A 26047-nucleotide genomic window follows, 5' to 3' on the forward strand; every position below is an offset into this window, starting at 1 on the left:
TGTATTTGTCTTATTTGACCAAGTTTTAGAGTATAGGGACTATATATTTTACTTTTTTGTTTGTTGGCTGTTTTGGTTAATCCAATACACATATTAGTAGTTCTAAATATATCGGTTGGTTGCCTTTTTCCTGTTTTTCTCTTTTTATAAGGTAGCAGTGGGGGCTTAGGAAATTGAATCACTCTAGAAAATGTGGAGAACTTTGAGGTGTTCCAAATTATGAGACTATAGACAATAGAGTTAATACCAATGTAAGAATGGTATATGTATCTAGTAATAGCTCTAGAAAATTCAAGACAATGCAAGATAGTTGTTAAGATATAAGAAAGATGTAATTTCTGTTAGATATATCCGTTATATAAGTAACCAGAAAAATGTGCAGTAGAGTAGAAAAAAATTGACTGAGAAATATAGAAAGTGGAAGGATTTGTAGAAGCATGAAGTACGAATGATTAGTTCTACGGAGTGATATGAACAAAGTAATCAATATGTCAGGGTAAATTGTTAAGAATGATGGATGTAGCATCTGGCTAGGAGTGACTTGTATAAAGCTGACAAATGTGATATGTGAATGTTAGTAAGTTGAAAACAAGAGGGGCACAGAGAGGTTAGCTTCTTACTACCAACTAAAGAGAAACCTACATGTTTTGGGGAAGATAAAGCTCAATTATAGATTTTCCCCCACTTTTTTTATCATCAGCAAATTCTAAGTAAAAAGTGTAAATTGAAGCCTGAATCGGACTACTTTTATAAGGTACTTTTTCTTATCTAGGCCAAAATCTTCATGAAAAATAATTGTAAGTATATAGTACCTGTTCATTGTAGAAAAATTAGAAAGCAATGAAAAGTATGGGGAAAATGAAAGTTAGTTATAGTTCCCAAAGCCTAAACCACTATTATCATTTAATTTAGTTCCATTCTCTTGAATTTTATATGATCTGTCTCTCTCTGGATATAGGTATATGATATGCCTATGTGTATGTATAAATATATACTGCATATACATATATGTATGTGTCAGTGTGTAGCTATATTATATAAAATAGGGATTATTTTATATGAAATGTTTTATAGCCTGTTCTTCACTTAACATTTGAACACTTTTCCATATCAGTAAAATTTTAAAGTGTGATATTTAGTGACTATCGGTAGCATTCTATTCTGAGATTATCCCTAAATTTATTTAAACATTTATTTAACCAGTTAGGTTTTCTTTCACATATACAAACATGTAAGTACATGTACTAATAATTTGCAGTGAACCCCTAATGAGAAATTTTGAGTGCATCCCCCATTTTCTTCAAAAAGTTGTTACCTGCACTGCACTGTGTGTCTTAGTTTGCCCTACAAAATTTATTTTACCTGTCTTCCTTAGTAAGAAGAACCTCAGTGTTGTACCTGGGCATTATTACCAAAGTTGGAGACAGCGTTTCCTAGCCTCTGAAATGTTTAGGTGTTGCCAAAGGACAAAGCTATGGTTTGTAAGTTGTAACCTGAAATAATACATGAGAATTAAAGGGAGCAGGGTGGGCCTTTTCCTCTGCTTCCTTTTTCTGTTGCCTACAACATGGATGTATTCACCAGAGTGCTCATAGTCTTCTTGGATCAGAAATAGTATGTGGTAGAGCAAAATGATGGAAGGAACTTGGGTCCTCAATGGAGCTGCCACATCAGTTTCTGATGGTCTATTTCTGGACATTTCCATGAAATTCTCTTTTTTTCCTTCTTGTTTAAGTCATTATATTATTACTTAAAAACAGTTTTTTGGGTGGCCCGGGTGGCTCAGTGGTTTAGCGCTAACTTCAGCCCAGGGCCTGATCCTGGAGACCTGGGATCGGGTCCCATGTCGGTCTCCCTGCAGTGGAGCCTGCTTCTCCCTCTGCTGGCGTCTCTGTCTCTGTCTCTCTCTGTGTTTCTCATTAATAAAAATAAATAAAATCTAAAAAAACACAAAACATTTTTTGGCATGGGAAAGGCATGACCTAATCCTATCTGATAAGGATACTATTGTTTAATACTCTATGTAGTAATGTGATAGATCAAATATAAGAACATGCACTATGTCCTGGTAGATTTTAGTTCTATACTGCAAACAAAAATCTACTTTGAGACAGGAGAGAGATAATTGGTATTTGAAGGAAAGTACTTAAAATGGTACATAATTTCTGGATATTTTTGATAGCTCTATTGCTAAATTTTGTTCTCAAGTGCTTTTAATAATTATTACAAATATTATTTTAGAAAACACTTGGTAGCCTTTAGGCAAAAATAAACCTCCTAAAAACCCAAAACAGAACTCACAAAACAACCACAAACCATTGAGGATTGTATATTGTATTGTATCTGAATAATCCCTCCAAGCCCTATGAATTTTTAATATTATTAAGTATCTTGGCTAGTCACGTTGACAAAGTCGGCTCGTAAATGTGACTTTTAATGTTCTCTTACTAACTTTATTGGAAGAATCTTAATAAATAAAAAAACATTTTTGTTACTGTAGACTTTTTTTTAGTATTGATTCTAAGAAAGTTATTCATAACTTAAGTGAAGAATACACATTTAAAAATGAATAAATATTTTTTTGAGCAGTTTTAGGTTTACAGAAAAATTGAGCAGAAAGTACAGAGTTCCCATATACCCCTTTCAAGGGTATACATTTTTTTTCCTAGGGTATTCCACTGCGTATAATGTTACACACATAACAGACTTTACATCTCTGAACCAAATCTGTGCTATTTTATAAGAGGAAAACCATGTACTACTAAAAATTATTTTATTCTACCCTAAGGTTTGCCATCCTCAGCACTATTAACATTTTAGGCCAGATGATTTTCTGTGGGGGTCTCTTCTGTGTATTATAGATATTTAGCAGCATCCTTGATCTCTACCTACTAGATGCCATTAATATTCCCCAGTTATAACAACCAAAAATGTATGCAAACATTGCCAAATGTCCCTTGGGAGGGAAATTGTTTCCCAGTTGAGAACCATTGCTCTACCCAATTTATGACAGTTTAGGATTTGATACATTTTTTTAGGTTGGGCTCAGATTTAAGGGATCTATAGTTCAAGAACCTTTATGGAGAAGTTGTGTAGATGAAGTTAGAATCTTAATCTTCCCTTCCACTTGAAGACTGTAGGCAATCTTCTCTTCAAATGAACTATATTGTTTGAATTTATTCTCTGTAATGCATAGAAAACCCATATCTCTGTGCACAAGGCTGTTATAGTTTGGGATCTACTATTTCTGGATTTCAGAAGTACTATACTATGGGTATACTCTATAAAACCTTTAAATGTCCAACAAAGACTGATTTATGAGGTCAGTGGTGTTTGGTCTCTATGTGGTGCTCTAATTAGATTGTCAGTATATTCAAATTGTGGCAGTTAAGTGATCTCATGTATTCTATCAAGGACTTTGAGCTTCTCAAATTGAGGATAGCATTAAATGTCAGCCAATCACTTTGTCCTTCAAAGGTTTTGCCTTCATATCAGAAATCCTGCCAATTGTAACAGCTTGTGTGTCAGTTCCAATAGAGGAAGCTAGCCTCTGTTAGCTTGCACTTACTTAGTCCACTAAAGACTTCTAAAAACTTTACGTAGTTTACAGCTAATAATGTCCACTTGCCATTGCTACTTTGTGCAATTATAAAACCTTGTTCACTAGTAATGAAATCTCATCTATAATAATTATTGTTTTACCTCTGCAGAGAATTTCCAAACACTTGGGGAAAATAGGAAAGCTATCAGAAAGGCAGTGGCACCATTATACTGTAAGTATTACTTTGGAAAAGAAGTGTAAATTAAGAATATTTTAAGTATCCAGTTGTTTGGGGAAAATATGTAGGCAAAGATATTATATGTAAAATATAGAGCAGGATATATTATAATCATATTAATAATTTATAAGAACTAATCCAATGCAGTCCTTTAAAAATTGAAAATGTGTTCTTATGTATTGAGATGAGGATTTTACCAATAGCACTGAAAAATATTTCTAATTCTAACAAGGATTGATCTAGTTTATGTACATTTGCTTATTTAAAACTATCAGAATCCTGAAAATCATTGTAGTTTTGTAGGCTTGTGATTTGTTTGGGTGACTTATTGTTTAGGTTATTTTGCAGAATTATTTATTTGCTGATTTATTTATGTATTTCATTATTTATTTATTTGATTATTTAGTAAATTATTTATCTGATGAATTATTAATACATCTTCATGACATGCTTTAAATTATTTATAACTTAATTTTGAGTTTATTGCTTTTAGAGCCTGCATTGTTACTGACTAGTTTTGATTTTTTTCTTTGCAGTTCTTTAAAATTAAAGTATTAGCTCTAAGGCAAAAGTGTATTCATTGCAATGCCCAAGGACTTTTTTTTTTTTTTTTTTTTTTTAGTAATTTATGGTAGAGTTGAAATTTCAGTTATGCTTTGTTTAGCTCTAAATTTACCTGTTTAGGGTTACTGATGATAGAATGTTTATGTGTTGTGTGCATACTCATTGTAGAGTCACTTACAAATTAATGATATAGCCTATAGTATGTAAACTGAGATTGAACTTGTAAACCTCAGTCCACATTATCCTTTGTATCTCTAAAGGGCAGGTCTGTATTTCTTACTTGCTTTAGAATAACTAATATAGTCTTGTTATTTTCTTGTAGGGGCAAATCTATTTTACCACTGGGATATTTTTAGGAAAGTTCAGAGAAATGAAGTCCAACTTAGATTTGGATCCCTGAGATATAAATTTGACTAATGTAGCCTTTGTTTTTGTTTTTTTTTTAATTCTCATTATAAGTGTATTTAGCAAACAATGTTATATTGAGACAGATTTTTATATCCGTCATGGTGACATATTTAATGTCCTATCTCTTATGGAAAGTTTTTTACCACTTTATTTTATGAACTAAAATGGACAAGGGCCTTTATAAATGAAAGCTATAATTTCTCTGACTTTCGGTAATAATTCTCTTATGTAACATTTTTATTTTTAAATAAGATATTTCTTTTGTCTGATTTTGTTTTCTAAGGTAGTGCAGTTATTAGGGCTCTCTTATCAAATTGGTTTAATGAATAGGTTAAGTAGATATTTGGGTAAAAGAATGTCATATGTACAACTTAGTCTTCTTCTGTATTTGCCTGCATGAATTACTGTGTACTTTACAGTTTTAACATTGCAGAGAAAGGCAACATTGTACAATTCAAGTTAGGATGCTGTTTTTTAATGTAATTTAATTATTATTATTATTTTTTGAGAGAGTGTGAGCGGCGGGGGCTGAGTGTGGTGGGGAGGCGAAGAGGGAGAAGGAGAGAAAATCTTGAGCAGGCTCTACACCCAGCGCGGATCCCCATGCAAGGCCCGATTTCATGACCCTGAGATCATGACCTGAGCTGAAATCAAGAGTCAGATGCTTAACTGAGCCACCCTGGCACCCCAGGATGTTGTTGAAATATGCTGAAAATGGCCTCTGTAGAGAGGTTTTACTATGGAATGTAAATTATGCACATATATACCCACATTTCTTATTTTGAAATATTGAATATATGAATATTTAATTGGAATATTCCTTTAGCATCTTCATATGTTTGCCTTTAAGGAAGTGGTTTCACTTGATTTATATACATGGATTTAAAAATGTGTGTATTATACATATCTGTGACTTCTGTTTTGGAGATGAACAACCACAAATACTGTCAGATACGGAATTTTATTTCAAAATGTGCTTCAGTATGCCAATGTGGACTTCTTTTGAAGAAAAAAGCTGCCTTCTCCAATGTTGAACAAGATCTTACTATGTTAGTTGTCACAGTACTATACTCAGACACACTATTAATATGTATTTGTGGAGTATTAGCTGTATTATCCAAGTGGTCTTCATTGAAAGATAAACATGTGTGTGCACACATGCACACACATATGCACACATATGGAAAATTTTCTTCTGACATGAAAACAATTATTTAGAACTTGGTTTTGGAAGGAGACATTAATGGAGATTACTAGCATTTATTGAGCACTTACTGTGTGCAGGTGCAGTGCTTCCATGTTTCACATGGATTGTTTGTTTTTCACAGTGAGAGAAGTACAGTTATTGTGTTCATTTTATGAATGAGGAAACAGAAACTTGGAGTTTAAATAACTTGGTCATTGCCACACACTGGGATTAGCACTGGGATTAGGACTCATTGAATCTGACTCTCAAGGGTCTTTCTTTTTTTTTTTCTTTAATTTATTTTTTATTGGTGTTCAATTTACTAACATACAGAATAACCCCCAGTGCCCATCACCCATTCACTCCCACCCCCCGCCCTCCTCCCCTTCTACCACCCCTAGTTCGTTTCCCAGAGTTAGCAGTCTTTACGTTCTGTCTCCCTTTCTGATATTTCTGATATTTCCCACACATTTCTTCTCCCTTCCCTTATATTCCCTTTCACTATTATTTATATTCCCCAAATGAATGAGAACATATAATGTTTGTCCTTCTCCGACTGACTTCACTCAGCTCAAGGGTCTTTCTTAGCCCATTACAGTTTTGCATGTGTAGTTGGTATTAAGCATTTGGGGTGTTTTTGTTTTTGTTTTTGTTTTTTTTTTTTAAAGAGAATGTAATTATCTCTTTAATTTGGTAAGTATATTCACTTCGTTATTACACTTGGTCATCTTTTCTAAATAGTGAGCAGTACTTGAGCTTCTTGAATTTTCTGATTTGATTCTTCTTGTAATCCTGTATAGTGGATCAGAATTACATAAAGAAGAATTTGTGCCTCAAGGAGATTGTATGGTTTGCCTGGTAGATGTCCAAAACTCAGGCCTTTGGACTCTTAAGCCCAAGGCCATTTCCAGGGCTCTGTTTGGTCAAATCTGATTTCCTTGTACAAATAATGGTATTATCAGAGTTAAATACGTATTGTTAAGAGTCTGATGTCTAAGTGTTTATAGGAAATGACCACAAATGTACTGTTAACTCTAATACATTGTTTAACATACAGCTAAGTATTTTAACATGTGCATAAAAAGGATGAGGACATAGCCAGTTGTAATTTTAAACACTTAATTGTAATTATTTAAAAGATTCTGCAGAGTCTCTGGGAGTAAGGAAAAATGTTTTGACTTTGTGTGAGGTTAATGGGATCTTTTAACTCTGTTTGCTACCTAAAGACAAAGAGACATCTTTTTCATCCTGGGTCTGAAGCATACGAAAGGCATCAGAAAGCAGGTGAGCTAGAGTTAGGCAGTAGTAGAATTTGAGCGATGGTGTGAATGTTGTAAATGGCTGCATATGTATGAACAGTAGGGTTCTATGTGAATCACACAAAGTTTTAAGTTAGAGTTTCCAAGTAAATAATTAATGTTACATCATAAAATCCTCAAAATACATAATTTAGGTAATATGAAATACTGTAACAGCTAGGATGGCCATATAATTTATCTTCCAATTCAGGACACACTACTACAGTGTGATAGTATTATCTCACATACCTTTTGAGTAATTCCTAATACCCTTATATAACATACATTTAGGAGTAATCTTAATTCACACACAATGTCTTTAAAAATATTTGATTTTGTGATAAAACTGACTTCTTGTGCCAGTATTTGTATGCTTTTATTAGGCAACCAAGGCAGTTTGTGGCTCTGACTTTTATAAAGTATGACCAATGTTTCACAGCTTATGGTGTTACTATTGGGAACAGAAAGATGAGGATGGCAAAGTTGCTTATAGTATAATAGAGAGTTCTAGTTTCTCTTCATATCATACATTACAGGATTTCTATGTTCATTTTACCTTGCAAATCTTTTAATTGGTGGCATATTTTAATATTATACCGAAAACTAATCCTATTTGTTTTACTTCAGAATTTATAATTTTATGTTGGATGATCCAGTGTTTTTTATCCCCCCCTTAAAAAATCATGTTACATTTCATGTATATTGATACTTTTGCCAAAATATTTTTTAAAACAACTATTTATCCTTAGTAACATTTCTTTTTTCCTTAGTAACATTTTGTGTAGGAAAATAGGAATCTCTAGAAAAGTTTTTTTTTTTTTTTTTTTTTGTTTTTTTTTTGTAGTTTTCTTTTTAATTCCCTATTGACAGGTATTTATCTAAAATGACATTACATTGTTAAGGTCATAATTAGATTATTAAAGTTCCAGTTTCTTTGCCTTTAGAGCATAGATGATTTAAGTTCAAACAGATAACCACGCTGGCATATTTTTGTTTGAATGTACAATAAAAAGAAAAATTCTTGTGCAGTAATTCTTATTCATTCATACGTTTAATCTCAGAACTCTTTTTGTTCAGAAAGCCCTATTATGTCTGGAAACAAAAGAGGAGCTTCCTTGTATTCTGACTTGAATTTGCAAGTATAAAATAACTTTGTAAAATACTACTGTAGTTGTAAGAGTAGTAGCATGATTTATATGTTGGCTCTGAGAGTAGCTCCTTTATAATTATGACAAGTGAAAGTACAGCCAAAGGTCACATTAAACACAAAATTTCTTTCACACCTCGTCCATTTTGTGGATAGCATGTGAAGTAGTGTAGGTCCCTGCACTGATATATTAAGAGAGCAGCCCAAGGTTGTCCTGTGGAAGTGTTTCAAATACCTTTCTCCATAACCTCCCATGTGGTTCCTAAATTTGGCATGAATGTATATTTGGATCCTGACTAATTAAATAGAACCTTATTAAATTTTGAGTTTGCAAAATAAAAAAAGGGGATTCATGCAGTAAGGATTTCTTGGGGTAATAAAATAATACATATAAGTCTTTAATAATACTGAATATTATAAATATAGTATCTTTAGTGTTGATGTTGCTCAGTGAAACAATGAACACCAAACAACATAAAGTAACAATAAAAACAAAGTAAAATCCACACAATAAAACAAAGTAAAATCCACACAAATGAAACTATGTAAGCATTGCCTGCCTATGTACATACAATTTGTGGATTATATCCTATTTTTTTATCCTAATTTGACTAAGTAAATGTTGGAATATTAAAAGGATTATATAGGAAAACTTTCTATTAAAAATTATATAAAGTGGATATACATATGACCTAGAGTGGCTATTAGATCTCTTTAAGTCGTTCTCTTTACACAATATCAAAAAATATAGTTCACAGAAAGGATGTTAAGATGATAAAATTGTCAAGGTAATAGTTTTTTGTATAATTGATAAGTATTTTTTTTTGTTTTTGAAACACTTTATTCCTAGTGTTTTTCTCACTATAATATGCTCTTTGCTATAAGACTTCTAGTAATTTCTAAATAAGAGTGTGCTGCTTCAAAAGTGGAATTTTGGAAATTATGCTTTTTGTCACAATGACTGTGGGAGTGTTTTTGGCATTTAATAGATGTGGATCAGGGATGCTACATATCCTACAGTGTGTGAGACAGTCTCAGACTACAAAGGATTGTCCTGAGTACCACATAACTTCAAGGTCTGCTTGCTTAAATTCTCTTCAAAGATAAAGCAGCGACACTTTCATGTATAATAGTACTGACAATTTTTTGTAAGATATTACACGAAGAATCTTTACTTGAGGGGAAGTTTGTGTGGAGAGGAAGCCTAAGTAGAATAAAGAAATCCTCTCAAAATTCTGTGTAATTTACTTCACATTTTTCCACATCCATAAATAATATAAATGTTATTATATATAACAGTTCTAACTAGAAATTTAGTGGAAAAGTTTTCAGTTTAGTAATGCAGTTTACTGGAGGCTCAAGAATACTTATTGCAAATATGTAACAAGATATTTAAGACTTTGTAACAAACTAAATTTTAAATTAATAGAACTCATTGAATTTTATAGTTAATAAGGAATGTTTAAAGATATTTCATGATTGCCATCCTAAATATTAAAATTTCATTTTTTAGAATGATAAAATTATATTATATACGTAATATAGTATAACTATATATTATGTAAATATATTAATGATAGTAAAATCATATTTTAAAATTATGTTGCCTTGTGTTCTGTATTCCTCTGATATCATTACAAGAGTTTATTTTATAACTTCTCTAACTTCTAATACGTTTTTTTACTTTATTATTTTTGGAAGATGTAGTCTCTATTGTATTTTTAAGTACTAGAGACTTACTGTATGTATGCCTTGACAGTGTGGTAGTATTCCTGGGATATATTGTAACCACACCATACCATGTCTTAGCCTAGGTAATTGTTTGCCACTGCACTTAAAAATAAAACCCAGGTCAGTTGCACTCACACCGTATTTCATAATTTTTTCAATTTGAATGGTATATAATTTGTCTTGGCATTTTAATCATTATTTCATTTAAGCTTTCTGTCTTTATCTTCACATGAAATAAATTTTTGTCTTTAATCACTTACCTCAACACTAATTTTTATTGTCGGGTTCTCCTATACCACTCCTTTTTCATTTTCTTGTACTTCTTATGGTGAGTGAGTTCTTTTATCTCTTAGATCTAAAATTATTTATTATATACAGGTGCAGATAAGTGACTCTTTAATCTCCTTTTCTAAGTAGCTACACCTAAGCATTTATTTAATGAAGTAAGTATTTTGTTATACTTTACTTTTATTTTTTATTAATATTATGGTTAGGGAATTAATATTTAAAAAAAATTCTTTGTGTAGTTAGATTTTATTATATCTGAACTTCATTTCAGGAGAGTACAGAGAAAGAAAGGGACATTAGATCTGGTGGGATTGAGAACCACTATTTTAGAAATATGTGCTTATTCCTCATAGTTCTTCCAACACATGTACTTAATACTTCCAGATTAAATTGGAGCTTCTATCAAAACTAACAATTCATGTAGAATTAAATACTTCAGTATTGGGGATCCCTGGGTGGCTCAGCGGTTTAGCGCCTGCCTTCGGCCCAGGGTGTGATCCTGGAGTCCCGGGATTGAGTCCCCCGTCGGGCTCCCTGCATGGAGCCTGCTTCTCCCTCTGTGTCTCTGCCTCTCTCTGTGTCTCTCTCATGAATGAATAAATAAAATATTTTAAAAATAATAAAATAAAGTTTAAAAAAACCCAAAACTTCATTAAACACTCTTCTAGTTAAGATTATGAGGATTACTCTGATTTCTTTGAAATTTTTGTAAGTGAAAATTAACTGCATAGGAAGTATATGTAATGAGTTTAAAGAGGTTTACTTTATCCATAAGACACCCAGATAGAGTAGGCACAGTTTTTCACTTAAAATTTGAAAAATAACTGATGCTAATTAATCAATTTTGGGGGAGATTCTGAAATTGATGAGTGGTATAATCATTTACAACCATTTTGAACTGTTGTTTATATTTCTAAATCATTGTCTTCATAGAAACTATACTGTTTTATTATTGGTTTCTTAAATGAAATCTAATTATAAAATAATCCAGTTAAACCCTATCATGAGTGAAATTGTGTGTGTATGCGTGCATTTTTTGTATAGTTTCATGGTTTTGTTTATCTTCAAAGTGACACTGTTTATAATCTATATGAGCATAACTTTAGAGATGAATGTGTAACAGTTTGGCAGTCATTTATTGGTTTAATGTAGACACTCATCTGAAGACTTAACAGCCATTGTCCTGGGGTTTCCCTCTAGTCTCACAGGCATCTTTGCCTAGGCAAAGAATGCTTGATTCTAATTGCTTCCTCTGGATTTTTTCTTCTTCTTCTTCTTTTTTTTTTCCTTCTGGTTTCTTTAGCTGCCACTGCTATTTTCATTCATGCTATAAGGTATTGAAGCAATTTAGAAGGTCAAGAATTTGATATCCTCTGACGTTGGATAGTTTTGTCCTGGTCCTTATTAGTGATTGCAACTCATTGTCTTTTTTCTGGTTTAATTTCCTTATTGTAGGCACATACATCTTAGGAAGGGTTAAAATGCCCTTATTTTACTCTCACACTTGATTAATAATTTGGCTGGGTATAGAATTTTAGGTTGTAGGTAATTTTCTTTTAGAATTTTGAAGGCTTTGTTTTATAACATTCAGTGTTGCTTCCAAGAAGTCCATGGTTTTTTCTCCAACTGCATATTGTTCTCTGCTGTGCATGACCTGTTTTTATTATTCTGAAAGCTTCTAGAATATTTATCACAGAATTTTTATGATGATGTGTCTTGGAATGGATTTTATGCGTTGTTTATACTGGGACTTGAAGGACCCTTTCATTCTGGAGGCAAGTGTTTTTAAGTTTGGGCAAGTTATCTTGAATTCATTTTTAAAAAAGAATTTATTCCCCTGTTTGTTAGTTTTTTTCTAGTTCTCTTATTTGGAGATTTGCTGCCAGGGTACTATAGAGGTGGCATGTGTGAGGCTGAATGTTACAGGAATATGGACAAAATAGTTTGCTTTTCCTTACTTTTTTTTTTAATTTTAGAAACTTACTTATTTGAGAGAGTGAGTGCGCGTGCAAGGGGTGGGGGCAGAGGAACAGGGAAAGGGAGAGAGAGAATCCTAAGCAGACTCCCCGTTGAATTTGAATGTGGAGCCCTGCATATCATGACCTGAGCTGAAATCAAGAGTCAGACACTTTACTAACTGAGCCATCCAGGTGCCCTGCCTCACAGTCTTTTATGGTAAGTTGTCTTATGAATTATTTCCCTTGATATGTTACTTCTCTATTTTGTAAAAATTTGAGATCTCTTTGAGATTTGGGAAGGAGAGGAAATAGACCCATCTGCTTAATCTTTTTTTGAATAAATCTTTTTATGTACTCTTCACTCCTTACCTCTTTTCATGGCTAATTTATCCTGCAAGATGCGCAGCTCTTGAAAGCTTTCTCTGATTTCTCGGTGATATCACCTCACCTTCCACAAACTTTTGTAGAACACTTATTGTACCATGTTGTAATTAGTTTATTGCTTATCTTCATAATAAAAACAGGAGTTATCCTATTTTTACTGATATTTCAGTATAAAAATAGTATATCTTGAATGAAAACATGAACAAATATAGAAATGAAATAGATGATAGCAACAGTACAGTTTTGTCAGAATTCTGTTATTTCTTATTTTAATCCTATTTGATGATTAATGTTTGATAAATAAAAAAATTTCATGGAGATTTACTTTTAGTAAAATATTGATACTGTTACTGTCCTATGGTAATCAAATTAATGTCTTTATATTGAAGCTAAAGTACAAAATAGTCATGAGAGTTTCAATGTAAGAGAGCATCTTTCTTAATGCATTTGATTAAGAATTAAGCTATAAGATATCAAAAAAAACTAGTGAGGAGTTATATATTAAGGAGAGTACAACAGAATCATAGGAAAGACAAGAGTGGAAGGCAAACTCTTGTCTTTTTGGTTAATATAGCATTTTAATAATTCCAAATAATGAAACTGAAAATTCTAAGAGAACGGGATATATTTGTATTGTGAAAACTTTCCATTTCCCTAGACAAAAGGACAGCATCTGAATTAGCACGTGATTTTGTTAAAAGATCTTAGTCACTCTCTTGAATTCAAGTTTTGCCATCAGAATTACCTGTTGTCTCATTTTGAGAAATTTTCCTTTGATCATAATTTTGTTTTATTAATTTTAACTTAGTAGTAGGAAATAGTTTTAATTTATTTGAGCCATGACTCCTGTTTTCATTCAAGTTAAAATAAATCAGTCAGGAGCACCTTGGTGGCTCAGTTGGTTAAGCCTTCCACTCTGATTTTAGCTCAGGTCATGCTATTAGGGTCCTGGGATTGATTCCCGCTCGGTGGGGTGTCTGCTTGTTTCCATCTCCCTCTGTTCCCTACCCCCTTCTCAAGTAAATAAATCTTTAAAAAGAAAAGTAAATCAGGGATTCCTGGGTGGCACAGCGGTTTAGCGCCTGCCTTTGGCTCAGGGCGCGATCCTGGAGACCCGGGATCGAATCCCATGTCGGGCTCCCAGTGCGTGGAGCCTGCTTCTCCCTCTGCCTGTGTCTCTGCCTCTCTCTCACTGTGTGTCTATCATAAATAAAAAAAAAAAAAAAAAAAAAAAAAAAGGAAAAGTAAATCAATCAGGAAATATATATTCAGTATATAGAAGTCCCTGGTTATTATAAGGGAATAATACGTGTTCTAGGATATATATTATGCTATTATTATTATGTAATATATATTATGCTGTTAGCATATTCATGTGCTATTATAATGTCAGAAGTTAGGATTACACCAAAAAAGGTAGGTGCTGATTTTTTGGCTGTATGGCTGTATGTATCTTTTGCTTCATAAAGCATAGTTTGGCAAGCTTTGTATCCATGGATTTTTATTTAAATTCAATATTTGTGTTTTTAATAGTCATTTCAGGATAAAGTTAGAATTTTTTTCTTTCAAATTCACTAATTTTTTTCTATCTTGTGATTCATTTGCAGTTTTATGAAAATATTTTCTAAGGTGTGTTAGTTTCACACGTATACTGTCTCTACTTCCCATTTCCAGTTTCTCCTGTCTCCTTATCTTTTATTTTGTGTTCTACCTCATACGGTAGATGACATGGAACCCCAGTACACAAGAAATGTTATGAAAACTCAAGTACAAAAAGTCTTATGGAGGAAAAAAATGTAATTGTTATTGTGTAAACTTTTACAGTGGTGTCTAGAGCTAGAACTGCTTAACAGATGTGATTGCTTCATTGTTTCAAATTTATGCAATCAGAGTTGATTGGATTTGATCACACTGTAGTGGATTTATAAGATAAATTGCAATATTGCATGACATACTTCAGATAGAAAACATCAATATAAGTTGAATATGATTTCTTGTGTAAGATAACAAGCCAGTAATTCTTTAAATAAGATGGTTTCTACTTTGAGAGAATATTTATAAGTTTTTGTGAAAATTAACAGTGTCTTTTCTTCATGGTGACAAAAAAGTATATTAAACTTTTGTTTTAGTGTACAAATTTGATTGTAAATGAGAGGCATCTTGTTACTATTTAGCCATAGGTGACCTGTCACATTTCCAAAGGCCTGTAAAGAAATGAGGCTGACCTTAAAAGAAATTTGACTCTAGAAAATTTTAACGTTGGGGCAGCACGGGTGACTCAGCGGTTTAGCGCCTGCCTTCGGCGGAGGGTGAGATCCTGGAGACCTGGGATCGAGTCCCATGTTGGGCTCCATGCAGGGAGCCTGCTCCTCCCTCTGCCTGTGTCTCTGCCTCTCTCTCTCTCTCTCTCTCTCTCTCTCAATGATAAATAAAAAATAAAAATCTTAAAAAAAATTTTTTAACGCAAGATAAAAAGCTTGTCATTGTGGTACTGACTTCTTTAAAGATTTCATTAGATAAGTCTAAAGGCTTACTAGGAATTTCGCTCCCTCTCTCCCTCACTTCCTTTCTTAACAGGTAAAAGTTTAATATCTCACATAAACAAAGAAAATGAAAACATGTTCACTAATGAATGAAAGGTTCCCCCAGGGCAGTTAGACCCAAGGAATGGGAGTCAGGTTCTCAGTCAAGCCTGTTTGTTCTAACAGTAAATGATAGAACCAGTTATTTAAAAGCCCCTGCTAAGATTTTTAACTTTACTTAGGGAGTCTACCTGGTGTAATCCCTCCATTCAGTTTTGAGATAAAAGCATAGGTCTCATGAGAACTTGCTTTGAAAATGTTACTAAGCCAAATCATTTGTGAAAAGAGGGTAGAATTTTTAGTTTCTTAAGTTGGAATTTAAAAGTTTTAAAATATGGGGACTAGTCAAACCAGTGATTTTTAAGAATGTAGGCTCTCATGTTTCAGGTAAGGATACTGTAAAATCTTTATAATTTTTTTCAGAAGAAAATTATTTACATCATGGCTTAGATTTAAGATACTTAAGAAATATTCCAAATATTTACAGAAGTACAGAGAAGAAATAGAACAGGCAACCTTGTATTTACCATGCAGAATTAGTATGTTAACATTTGCTGTATATATATTTTAAAAGCATTTTAAGCTCATTCCTTTCATAGAGATTAGTACCATCTTGAAATTGGTTTATAGCCTTTTTAGACTAATAGTACATTTATGTGTTCATCAACATTGAGTGTTTTTACTAACTGAAATATTCTATTAGAATATTTATGTGGTTTGCTATTTTAAAATCCTTTTTACCCAGCATTGTTTCTGAGCTGTTCCTTCTATTTTTACATCCAGTGTATTAAATTTTAACTGTTCCCTAATACTTCGTGATAGGACAATATCAGTAACACAGTTTTTGTATCTGTTTCCCATTTGATGGACATTTAAGAGCCAGGATACTTTGCACAGACTTTTTCCACAGATAATCATGTTGCTCTGCAGGGCTCAGTGTTTTCAGCACATGGGACAAATTGCTGTCAACTCTTAGAGCATTGTATCCAGTTTCTGGTATTATTCAGCACTCTCAGGCGGTTTGGTGCCGCTAGAGCTGTGCATTGCTTCATCCTTTCTTGCTGAAGTTCCTCTATGGCTAAAAGCCAATTGCAAAGAAGCCTGTGTACAATCTTCTTATGCTGCTCTTTTTTTAAAAAAAAAAATTTTTATTCATGAAAGACACAGAGAGAGAGGCACAGGCAGAGGGAGCAGGCTCCATGCAGGGAGCCCGACGTGGGACTCGAACCTGGGTCTCCAGGATCAGGCCCTGGGCTGAAGGTGGCGCTAAATCACTGAGCCACCCGGGCTGCCTTTATGCTGTTCTTCTTAAAAAACATTTTTATCCTTTCCCTACTCTGTATATAAAAACATAAAATATCTTCTTTTGTATTTTGTTTGAAAAGTATTTCTTTTGTTATATTTTCCACTCTTTACATCTTTGTTTTATTTTAACCTGTGGGAGGCTGGGACCCATGCTATTTGGGGGTTTATTTTTCTGTTGCAACAGTTGTACTGGGTCTGTGCATAAATAAGACATGGTTTTGCTTAATATAAACCATATGATTTTGTGCCCAGGTAATACTGAAAGTGATAGACTCTCATTTATGAATATTCTGGAATTTTCTTTTAGAGATTATTTGAAAATTTTGTAATCTAGGTTACGTTCTTTGGGCTCAAATTTCTATTACAATTTTCATTAGGCTTTATTTTAATGCACTGTACATTTTGGTAGAAGTCATGTATTTAAAAGTATACTTAAACATATATTAAACACTTAAGATTTAGATTGTGATGCACTCTAACCATTGAATAAAAAGCTGTCGTTTATGAAATTCTTGGACTGTGCCCAGCAGCTTGAAGCTGCCTCATACAAGGCCAGATATTAGAATATTAATGTTATTAACCCTTTCATTGAAAGTATTTCTTCTTGAAATAAAAAAGATGCAATAAATTATTAGGTGTGCATCATTTGTTGTGTATTAGTACTGTTTCAGAAAGCTGAGGGCAGCCCCGGTGGCTCAGCGGTTTAGCGCCACCTGCAGCCCGTGTGTGATCCTGGAGACCCAGGATCGAGTCCCACATCAGGCTTCCTACAGGGAGCCTGCTTCTCCCTCTGTGTCTCTGCCTCTCTCTTCGCTCTTGCTGAATGAATAAATAAATAAATCTTAAAAAAAAAAAAGAAAGCTGAAAAATGTTTATGCTGTATAATAAACAGATGCTGCTCTAACAATGCAATATATTATGTACCAAAAATGATCTCTGTTTTAATCATAGATGCTGATTTAATGAGACAAGACTAGTTGACATCAAAAATGGATTTAGGATATGATTTTTTTTCTGTGTTTTTTCTAAATAATTAATAGACACACCTTTTAACACCATTGTCAAAATTATTTTGGAGTATTTCTTTGATTTTTTTTAACATATATTTCCTTTTTTGAGTTCCTAGGAATACATAATTGTCTCATAAACTCATTCAAAATAGGAAAATAATTTGAAAGAAGGTGCCTCATCTTGCCCTATATATTCTTTTTTGTGTGAAAAAGAAACCTTGCATTGTTTTAAAGTTTCTACCTTTTTCTGAGGGAAGGCTATATTTTTTTTTTCAAAATACCTTACAGGAGAGTTTTAGGGGAGACAACCAGTTAGTCCATGAATTGACTGTTATGAGATGGTGATGCTTGAGGTTTAAAGTCTTTTTGATGCAGTATGTTTAGGTTACTGTCCGTAGTCTCTGGAACCTTTCCTCATCTATGAGTGAATGAGCTTTTTGCTAGGCTCTACTTTCATTTCTGCTTCACTTGATTTTATTCCCTCAAACTCAACTGCAGTTGCTGACTTCGAGCTCTTAAATTCTTCTACATCTGGATTGTACATCTCCATTGACAAATTTGCCTTTGCATATGGTCAGATAATTCTATATTTGGAAAAATATTCCTATTGTGTATTTTATTCCATTGAACCTAGCAGAGTTAAATGTAGTTTGGATGCATAGGGAAGAATTAATGATTGGAAGATACAGAGTTGGTAAATTATTTATTCTGGCCCTGAGGAAGCTGAAAAGCTGAGTGAAAGACTAATAAATCATTTGTGGTAGTGCTGGTTGTCACTTCCAATTATTTTAGACGGTTTTGTGATAAACTGCAGCACCTGCTAGATATCCACACACCCTCCCTTGATGCTGGTGGTGCAGCTTGTTTAGTCGATTATCAGAGGCAAGTTTGTGTAAAGTTTATTTAGGTTGGGAAGGAAATTGCTCTTTTTAAGTCAATTTTGTTGCCTTTTCTCATTGTTTTGATTGCTATGAAAGGATTTGTGTGACATGGCAGGGAATCTGGAATGTACATACCACTTTAGCCAGGGGAGACTATCTTTATCTTTTGTTAAATTAAATACTTGAAGGATTGAGCTTCTTTGTTATTCCCAGACTAATTAAAAACTACTTCTACTGAGATGATTAGTATGCTAAAGATCAAATCATCTTTTTGATACCACACCATTTAATAGAGAACCACTGCTGCTGTTTGACCAGACCTTTTTTCATCATGCTTTGTTTTTAATGGCTGAGGCTTTGAAACCAGTAGCTCTGAAAGGTAGTGAGGTCCTTCTTTGCATTGGTTCTAAACTCAGTTGCTGAGATCCTTGGAGGCATAAAAGAACTTGAAAGCTTAGCCTAGACTGGCCTGGTTCTAACTGTAATGAAATAGGGCTCTCTAAATCTCCTCCGGAAAGAAACTGTGAACATCATATAATGTGCATGCTTGCAATTATGGTCAGTTCTTTTGTTTTCATCAGTTTAATAATTTTTTATTATTTTGTGCCCAGAGCACAAAAAGTTTAATACATCAGAATAACTTTGTTTTCATTGCAGTTTTCAGGTTTAATATAAAAATATGGGATATTTGAGAGGATTCTTATACTGTATATAAAGAAATAATCTTGATAACTGTCTTGTATTCATTCAGCCACATTTTTACTTATTTCTCCTCATAAACCTTTATTAAGCTCATGTGTACCTGCTCTGTGAGAATAACTATACTACTGTTAGTTATAACTAATTCTCTTAGAACTTTAGCTGGGGTATGTACTATTCTAAGCATTTTACATATATTAACTCATTTCAGTACTAGAAGGCATTTGTTTACTGTTCTTATCCTTATTTTACAGAGAGAATCCTTATGGAGTGATAGGGCCATAGTGATTTCATTTTTGCTTTGAAGTCTATACAAGGAGGGAAGTGTTTATGATAAATCTTATTCATTAATTAGGTTTAGAATTTCAGTCCAAATAGTGTAATAATAAATATCATTTATCAAGCATTTACATTTGTTTGATATATATTACTTTGCTTTTATTCCCTATATAATTAATCACTATTATATTCTTATGATGAAGAAATTGAAGCTTAAAGAGATTAAACCACTTGTCCCAGGTTAAGAAGCAGTTTAGGGGTTGAGGAGCTGGGATTTGAATCAAGATATGATTGCTTAAGAAAATATATATATGATTGCTTCTGCACTCAAAATAGGGGTTACAAATCCTAGTCCTGATAGTCTGTTGTTTGGTAATCAATAAAAAGTGGGGAAGAAAATAACTAGTGGGAACTCAGGCAACTGGAGAGCTTTTCCAAAGTGGGCTCAGTGTTTCTAGATCTAGTGGTGTGTTTTTTGTTTTTTGAGAGAAGTTAAAAATCTAGATCTTGGGATGCCTGGGTGGTTCATCAGTTAGTGTCTGACTCTTGATCTTAGTCCAAGTCTTGGTCTCAGGGATGTGAGTTCAAGCTCCATCCATGTTGGATGACTCCATGCTGGGCATGGAGCCTACATTAAAAAAAAAAAAAATTAAATCTACATCTTTTTATGTGAAATGTTCAGATTTTTAAATCTTGGTGTTTTATTCAGGATGAATTAAAAAAAAGTTATGGCTTTAAAAATTTAATAGAAAAATATTTTACTGTGTCCTTTTTTTTTTTAAAAAATTATTTATTTATTTATTCATAAGAGACACAGAGAAAGAGAGACACAGACAAAGAAGCAGGCTCCACGCAGGGAGCCCGATGTGGGACTCGATCCTGGCACTCTGGGATCATGCCCTGAGCCAAAGGAAGACGCTCAACCGCTGAGCCACCCAGGCATCCCTGTGTCCTTTTTATTATAAGAACAACATATACTCATTACAGAAAAATTGAAAAATAAAAAGCACACATGACCCCACCACCCAGAAATGACTAGTAAACCCCTTTCTTTTTTGAGGTTTTTTTTTTTCCTTTTTTGCTTTGACTGGTTAGCATTTTATATTTGTCTTTTCTGTGATATTACTCATAGTTTAGTAGATTGGTTTCTAAAAGACATTATAATATTCCAGAGTTCAAATGCATACCCTTCACAAAGCTCTCATCCAGGGATGCCTGGGTGGCTCAGTGATTGAGCATCTGCCTTCTGGCTCAGGGCATGAACCCAGGAACCCTGGGATGGAGTCCCACACAAAGCTCTCATCCTGTTCCTGAAAGTAAATTTTCCTTCCTAACCTCCATGTGAGTATACCTCTATTATGATACCTTGTAGCTACTTAAATCTCACACAAACATCTGGAGGGTGAGTAATATATTTGTCATTATATTCTTACAACATTTACTGACGAATAAATGAAAATAGATGTTTAATTTGTCTCCTGAATCTACCAATTGAAACAGCAAAATGGCAGCAAATATATATATAATTTTTAAAATTCTAGTAGGGCTTTTGTGGAAATGTGATTATACTAAGAAATCAGTGAAGTTTATGGAGATAATAATTCTTCCTAGATCTAAAGATATACCTGGCCTTCTGTATCATAATTAATTAATAAAGATTTACTATGTTCAGATTTGCCAAGTAAATCTAATTTGAAGAGGGAATTTTGCTAAGTAAATATCTATTTACAATATTATAGTATTAAAGGACTGCAAAAGAAATACTTGTTGGAAAGTTTGTAATTAAATGGAGCACGGGAAACTTGAAACAAAAAATTTAGATATGGTGGATCTGGTATGGTATTCTTTAGATAAAAGGTAATTCACAATTCTAGAGGTAATTAGGCCTTTAGGAGTCATCTTCTTATCAGTTAAGAAACTGAAATTTTGAGACATAAATAATTGGACTAGGGTCATGAGACTGCATTTTACCTAATGCTCATTACTGTGCTCAAATAAGTTTTGAATGAATAGATTAAAATGCCTTATGTGTAAGAAGTTGTTGAAAACTTCACCATGTGTCCTTTAGGAAAGCTATTACAAAAAAAAATACCATGAATGTATATTTTAGAAAACAGAATGTTGCTTTCCTTAAAAATATTTATGCTTTTAAGAGAAGAACTTAGAAGACATACTACTTTTTAAAGTATTTTGGCAATGTAAAGGAAGAAGAAATAGAGTAGGTTCTAGTCAGCTTTGTTTCTAGCAGCACTTTGACTATATTATTGGAAGGTATCCTTGGATAAGCTTTATGGAAACTTTTCAAGTTGGAAGAAGATTTCAGCTGGAGTGTCTAAAGGGTCACTTAAAAAAAAAAACTATATTAAAATAAAATGTGTCCAAGCTTTAAAGAAAAGATCTCAGAGTTTGCAGATGATCCTAAAATTGGAGCTAGAGGAAATAATGAGGAACAATGCAATCAGATTCAAAAAGATTTGGATTGTTTAGGTGATTGGGCCAGCAGATGGCAAATGCAGTTCAGTGTAGACAAATGTAAAATAATTATCTTAGGAACAAAGAACCAATCATACAGCACACTGATCAGGAAAAAATTTGTGGGTTATTGTAGGAAAACCATTGAAACAGTTAACCCGGTGCACAGCTGCAGCAAAAAAGGCAAGCAAGAAACCAAATTAGCAGACGGATAGAATATAAAGCAAGAGGCAATACTTATAGTGTATTAAGAAACTTGCTAGACCCCATCTAAATTACTCAGTCTAGTATTGGTTGCTAGATCCACGTTAGAATGAGTAAATTTTTGCCTTGGAAATAGACTAGAAATTGTAACAAGCAAATCTAATAATGTTAAGGAGATTTGAATTAATTTTTATGAACTTTGAATTTGTGAACTTTTATAGATTCGAGCAAGACATTGCATCAAAGTAAAGGCACTTCAGATCTACTATCATCACTTGATCTTAGTAGAAAGTGCGTATGGTTTCATCTGCGTAGGGCCTTACTTAACCCCCTTCTAGTTCAAGTAGGAGGCTGCACCTCACTTTTCTCAACTAAAGAAGCCTAAAGGCTGGCATGATGAGGTCCTTTTGCAGCTAGAGAGCTGTACCTGGGCACTGAGAGAGACTGAGTATGAAATCTAAGAGCTGCCAATAGATGTTCATTCCTATCCTGTGATGCTGGTTACTGATGTAATAACATGTTGAAGGCTTCATTTTAGGCTGTGGGGGCAGAACTTTGTGATCTGCCTTCCTTGATTCCTTACTCTTCAACCTTGTCTCAGTTTTTTTGAGCTACCCAGTCTCAGCCAATAAATTCCTTTTTGACTTAGATAAAGCAGAATGTGTGTTGTTTATAATTCAGAGCCCTAACTGGTACAGTAGTAAGGTTTTGTTATTTTAGCTTTGGCCATTGTTTTTTTGGTTCTTCCATGTGTTTGCTTTGTTTGAAGTGGTGTCTTACTATAGATCATGTTTTGGATGAGAAGAAGAAAGCTAAAATGCAAAATCTGTTTCTCAATCTTTCTTATAGTTGAAAAGATGCAAGATGCAAGAAAAAATTATACCAATACTACCAGCATCAATAATTCTCTTGTAAAATTTAACGTTATCCATGCAACTGAATAGTGTCACTTTGTTAAAAATGGTGTTTCGTGTTCAAGCTGTTTGTAAAAAGGGTGCATATGCATATCTTTATGTATTTGTAGTATCTTTAAAAAGCATTTTCATGTTTTGTTTTGGAGGAAACAATGCATGGTTTTCTTAGTGTCTCATGAGTAAAAAGTTGTAGATCAGGATATACTGTCCAGTGTTTGTTTTTTTTATGTTATCGTTGATTAGTGAATATTTGTTGAATAAAATATTTTGAAGAATAACAACACTTGTGAATTAGAAATTGTGGATTATATTTTAAGTTTGTGATGAGTTGATTGGCTAATATTTAGAATTGATTCTTTTTTAAAAATAATTTGAATATTTTATTTAAATTCAATTTGCCAAAAAAATAAAAAAATTCAATTTGCCAACATATAGTTTAACACCCAGTGCTCACCTCATCATGTGTCCTCCTTATTGCCCATCACCCAGTTACCCCATCCCCCCATAAAATTGATTATCATACAAGCAATACTTTATGTAGTGTTTAGATTTTCCATTTATCCAATATGTTTGTTATATTGATTTGTATTTAAATTGTTCAGTATATGAATGCTTGAGGCACAGCCACATGTAAAGTGAGGTAAAAAAGAATAGAAAGTTTCTTTTTTTGAAGCATGGTGTTCAGGGCTCTTCCTTGGAAAAATATTGAAGTAATCAAGAATTTGTCTTTGAGACTTCATCACTCTTCAATGTGAAATGGAACCCTCCCAATAGAAAGATTGTCCTTGAGTCCATTACTCATAAACCTATAGGTTGCCAGAACTCTCTTCCTCCCCTAAGACCTGTATGTATCGTGGAATTCATGGCATGCCTTGCCTTCCAAAGTAAATATTCCGTCCCCATAGTATTGATTATGGGTGGTGTTAGTTCAGTCCTACAGCTTTCTCCCCTATTTCAGACATCTGTATGAACTCTTTACCTTTGAAGAGATTATTGTTTTATGAAGAGGCTACTTAATGCTTTGACATTTTGGTTAATGTATCTCAGTGAAGGAAGGACCTCCATCCAGTGTTCATGGGAATGTTTTTGGTTTTGTTGTGCCTTTGGGGACTGCCTCTATTATATATATATGTCTGTATAATAAAATCATTATACTTGAAAAATTATCTTGAGTATGTGAATGTTAAGGGTAGTTGAGGTTTTACGTTCTAACCTTGAAATTATTTGAGATCTTTGTTTTTTTTCTGCCTCTTAGACATGTATAAAAGAGATGTCTGGGACATGGGGCTAGAGTACCTAGCAGATGATTACATACGATGGTTGCTATGCCAAATCTGCCTATCTGCAAGGTAATATAATGATCCTTTTAGGAGTAAATTAAGACCTGGTGCCCTGGGACGTCTGGGTGGCTCAGTGGTTGAGCATCTGCCTTCAGCTCAGGGCATGATCCCAGAGTTCTGGGATTAAGTCCCACATCAAGCTCCCTGCCTGGAGCCTGCTTCTCCCTCTGCCTGTGTCTCTGCCTCTCTTTCTCTGTGTCTCTCATAAATGAATAAATAAAATCTTAAAAAAAAAAAAAAAAAGACCCAGTGCCCTAAACCTTTGCGCTCATGGAGAAGTCTGTCTTCCTTGTCTGCATCACAGGTTCCTTTGTGTCATGAGATCTGCTGCTAGCCATTTCTGTTGATGCTTACAGTTGAGCTTTACTGACTGCTGTTAATGCTCTCACTGCCTCACAAGGGGACCTGATAACTCTTGGCTGTTCTATGTCTGGTCAGTTCCTGATTAAAAAAAATAAAAGACAGGGCTTGTATTAATCATGTCTTTCAAAGAGTGCACATTAGGTAGAGATGAGGTCTGTGTATTAATGCCTACTTCGTGTACTGCTCTGGATGCACAGCGGCTACTTTCTCCTTGCCCCAAACTTTTTTTTTCTTTACTTAATTGCTAGATTTGGAGTCCTTTCAGAAGGGCAGTGGCTGTAGATAGTTTAACTGTGTAGTGGGATTTTCAACATTTAGCTATTTAGCTCCTGTTGCCTGCCTGTATGCCTACCTCTTTCCCTCCTTCCTTCCATCTCTTCCTCTATTCCTTCTTCCTTTTTTTCTTTTTCTTTTTCTTTTTTTTTTTTGGTAACAGTTTTGGTTATTTCTGTTTAAAGAAAATGGTCATATTAGAAAATTCTACATGAAAATGTAACTGGTCAGTTTATTCTAAAAATACTGGATTATTATATATTAGTAAGAAGGGATTAGATGTGTTTAAAGTTTTTTTAATATAAAAATGGAATATTACATATCTATTACTGTTTTTCATTTAATGGTATATATGGGCAGGAAAAATACATACCTCTTTTTTTTTAATATTTTTTTTTTATTTATTTATGATAGTCTCACAGAGAGAGAGAGAGAGAGGCAGAGACACAGGCAGAGGGAGAAGCAGGCTCCATGCACCGGGAGCCCGATGTGGGATTCGATCCCGGGTCTCCAGGATCACGCCCTGGGCCAAAGGCAGGCGCCAAACCGCTGCGCCACCCAGGGATCCCCTACATACCTCTTTTGTATCTAAGTCACCTCTTTTAATAGATGTACAACATTCTATTGTATGGATGTACCATAATTTAACCATTGATAACTAGATTTAACCATTGATAACTAGAAAAATTCATTAGAATTTTTCACTATTATATATGATACTGCATTTAAAATATTTTGGATAATGCTTATACACACACATACCCTATCAAAATAATGAGAGCTATATATATAAATTGCAGAAGTAGAATGATTGGATAAAAGGGTAATTTCATTTTTAAGGATTCTGATACTTACTGCCACAATTCATGTGTTTTACTCCCAGCACTGATTTTTGAGAGTCCCTTTTATTTTCATGTCAATAGCATGCACTATTGCTTAAGAAAACATTTTTGATAGTGTTATAGGTGAAAAGTGTATCTTA

At 33.6% G+C, this 26047-nt stretch overlaps 1 protein-coding gene across 16 annotated transcripts in view; it reads left to right on the forward strand.

Annotated features, from left to right (window-relative positions):
• The window catches only part of TBC1D5 (TBC1 domain family member 5), a 544381-nt gene that overhangs the window by 37339 nt on the left and 480995 nt on the right, over positions 1–26047 (forward strand). For 10 of the 16 annotated variants that reach the window (XM_049100069.1, XM_049100071.1, XM_049100072.1 and 7 more), the window contains one exon: positions 3711–3773. The exons of 4 other annotated variants lie outside the window; for them this stretch is intronic. The gene's annotated coding sequence lies outside the window, so the exon portion shown is untranslated. Of the gene's footprint in view, positions 1–1304; positions 1482–3710; positions 3774–24374; positions 24439–26047 lie in introns of those variants that run through there. 2 more of the 16 variants (XM_049100067.1, XM_049100075.1) reach the window with 2 other exon arrangements.

The sequence above is a fragment of the Canis lupus genome, chromosome 23 (assembly GCF_003254725.2).
Source record: "Canis lupus dingo isolate Sandy chromosome 23, ASM325472v2, whole genome shotgun sequence".
Lineage (NCBI taxonomy): Eukaryota > Metazoa > Chordata > Mammalia > Carnivora > Canidae > Canis > Canis lupus.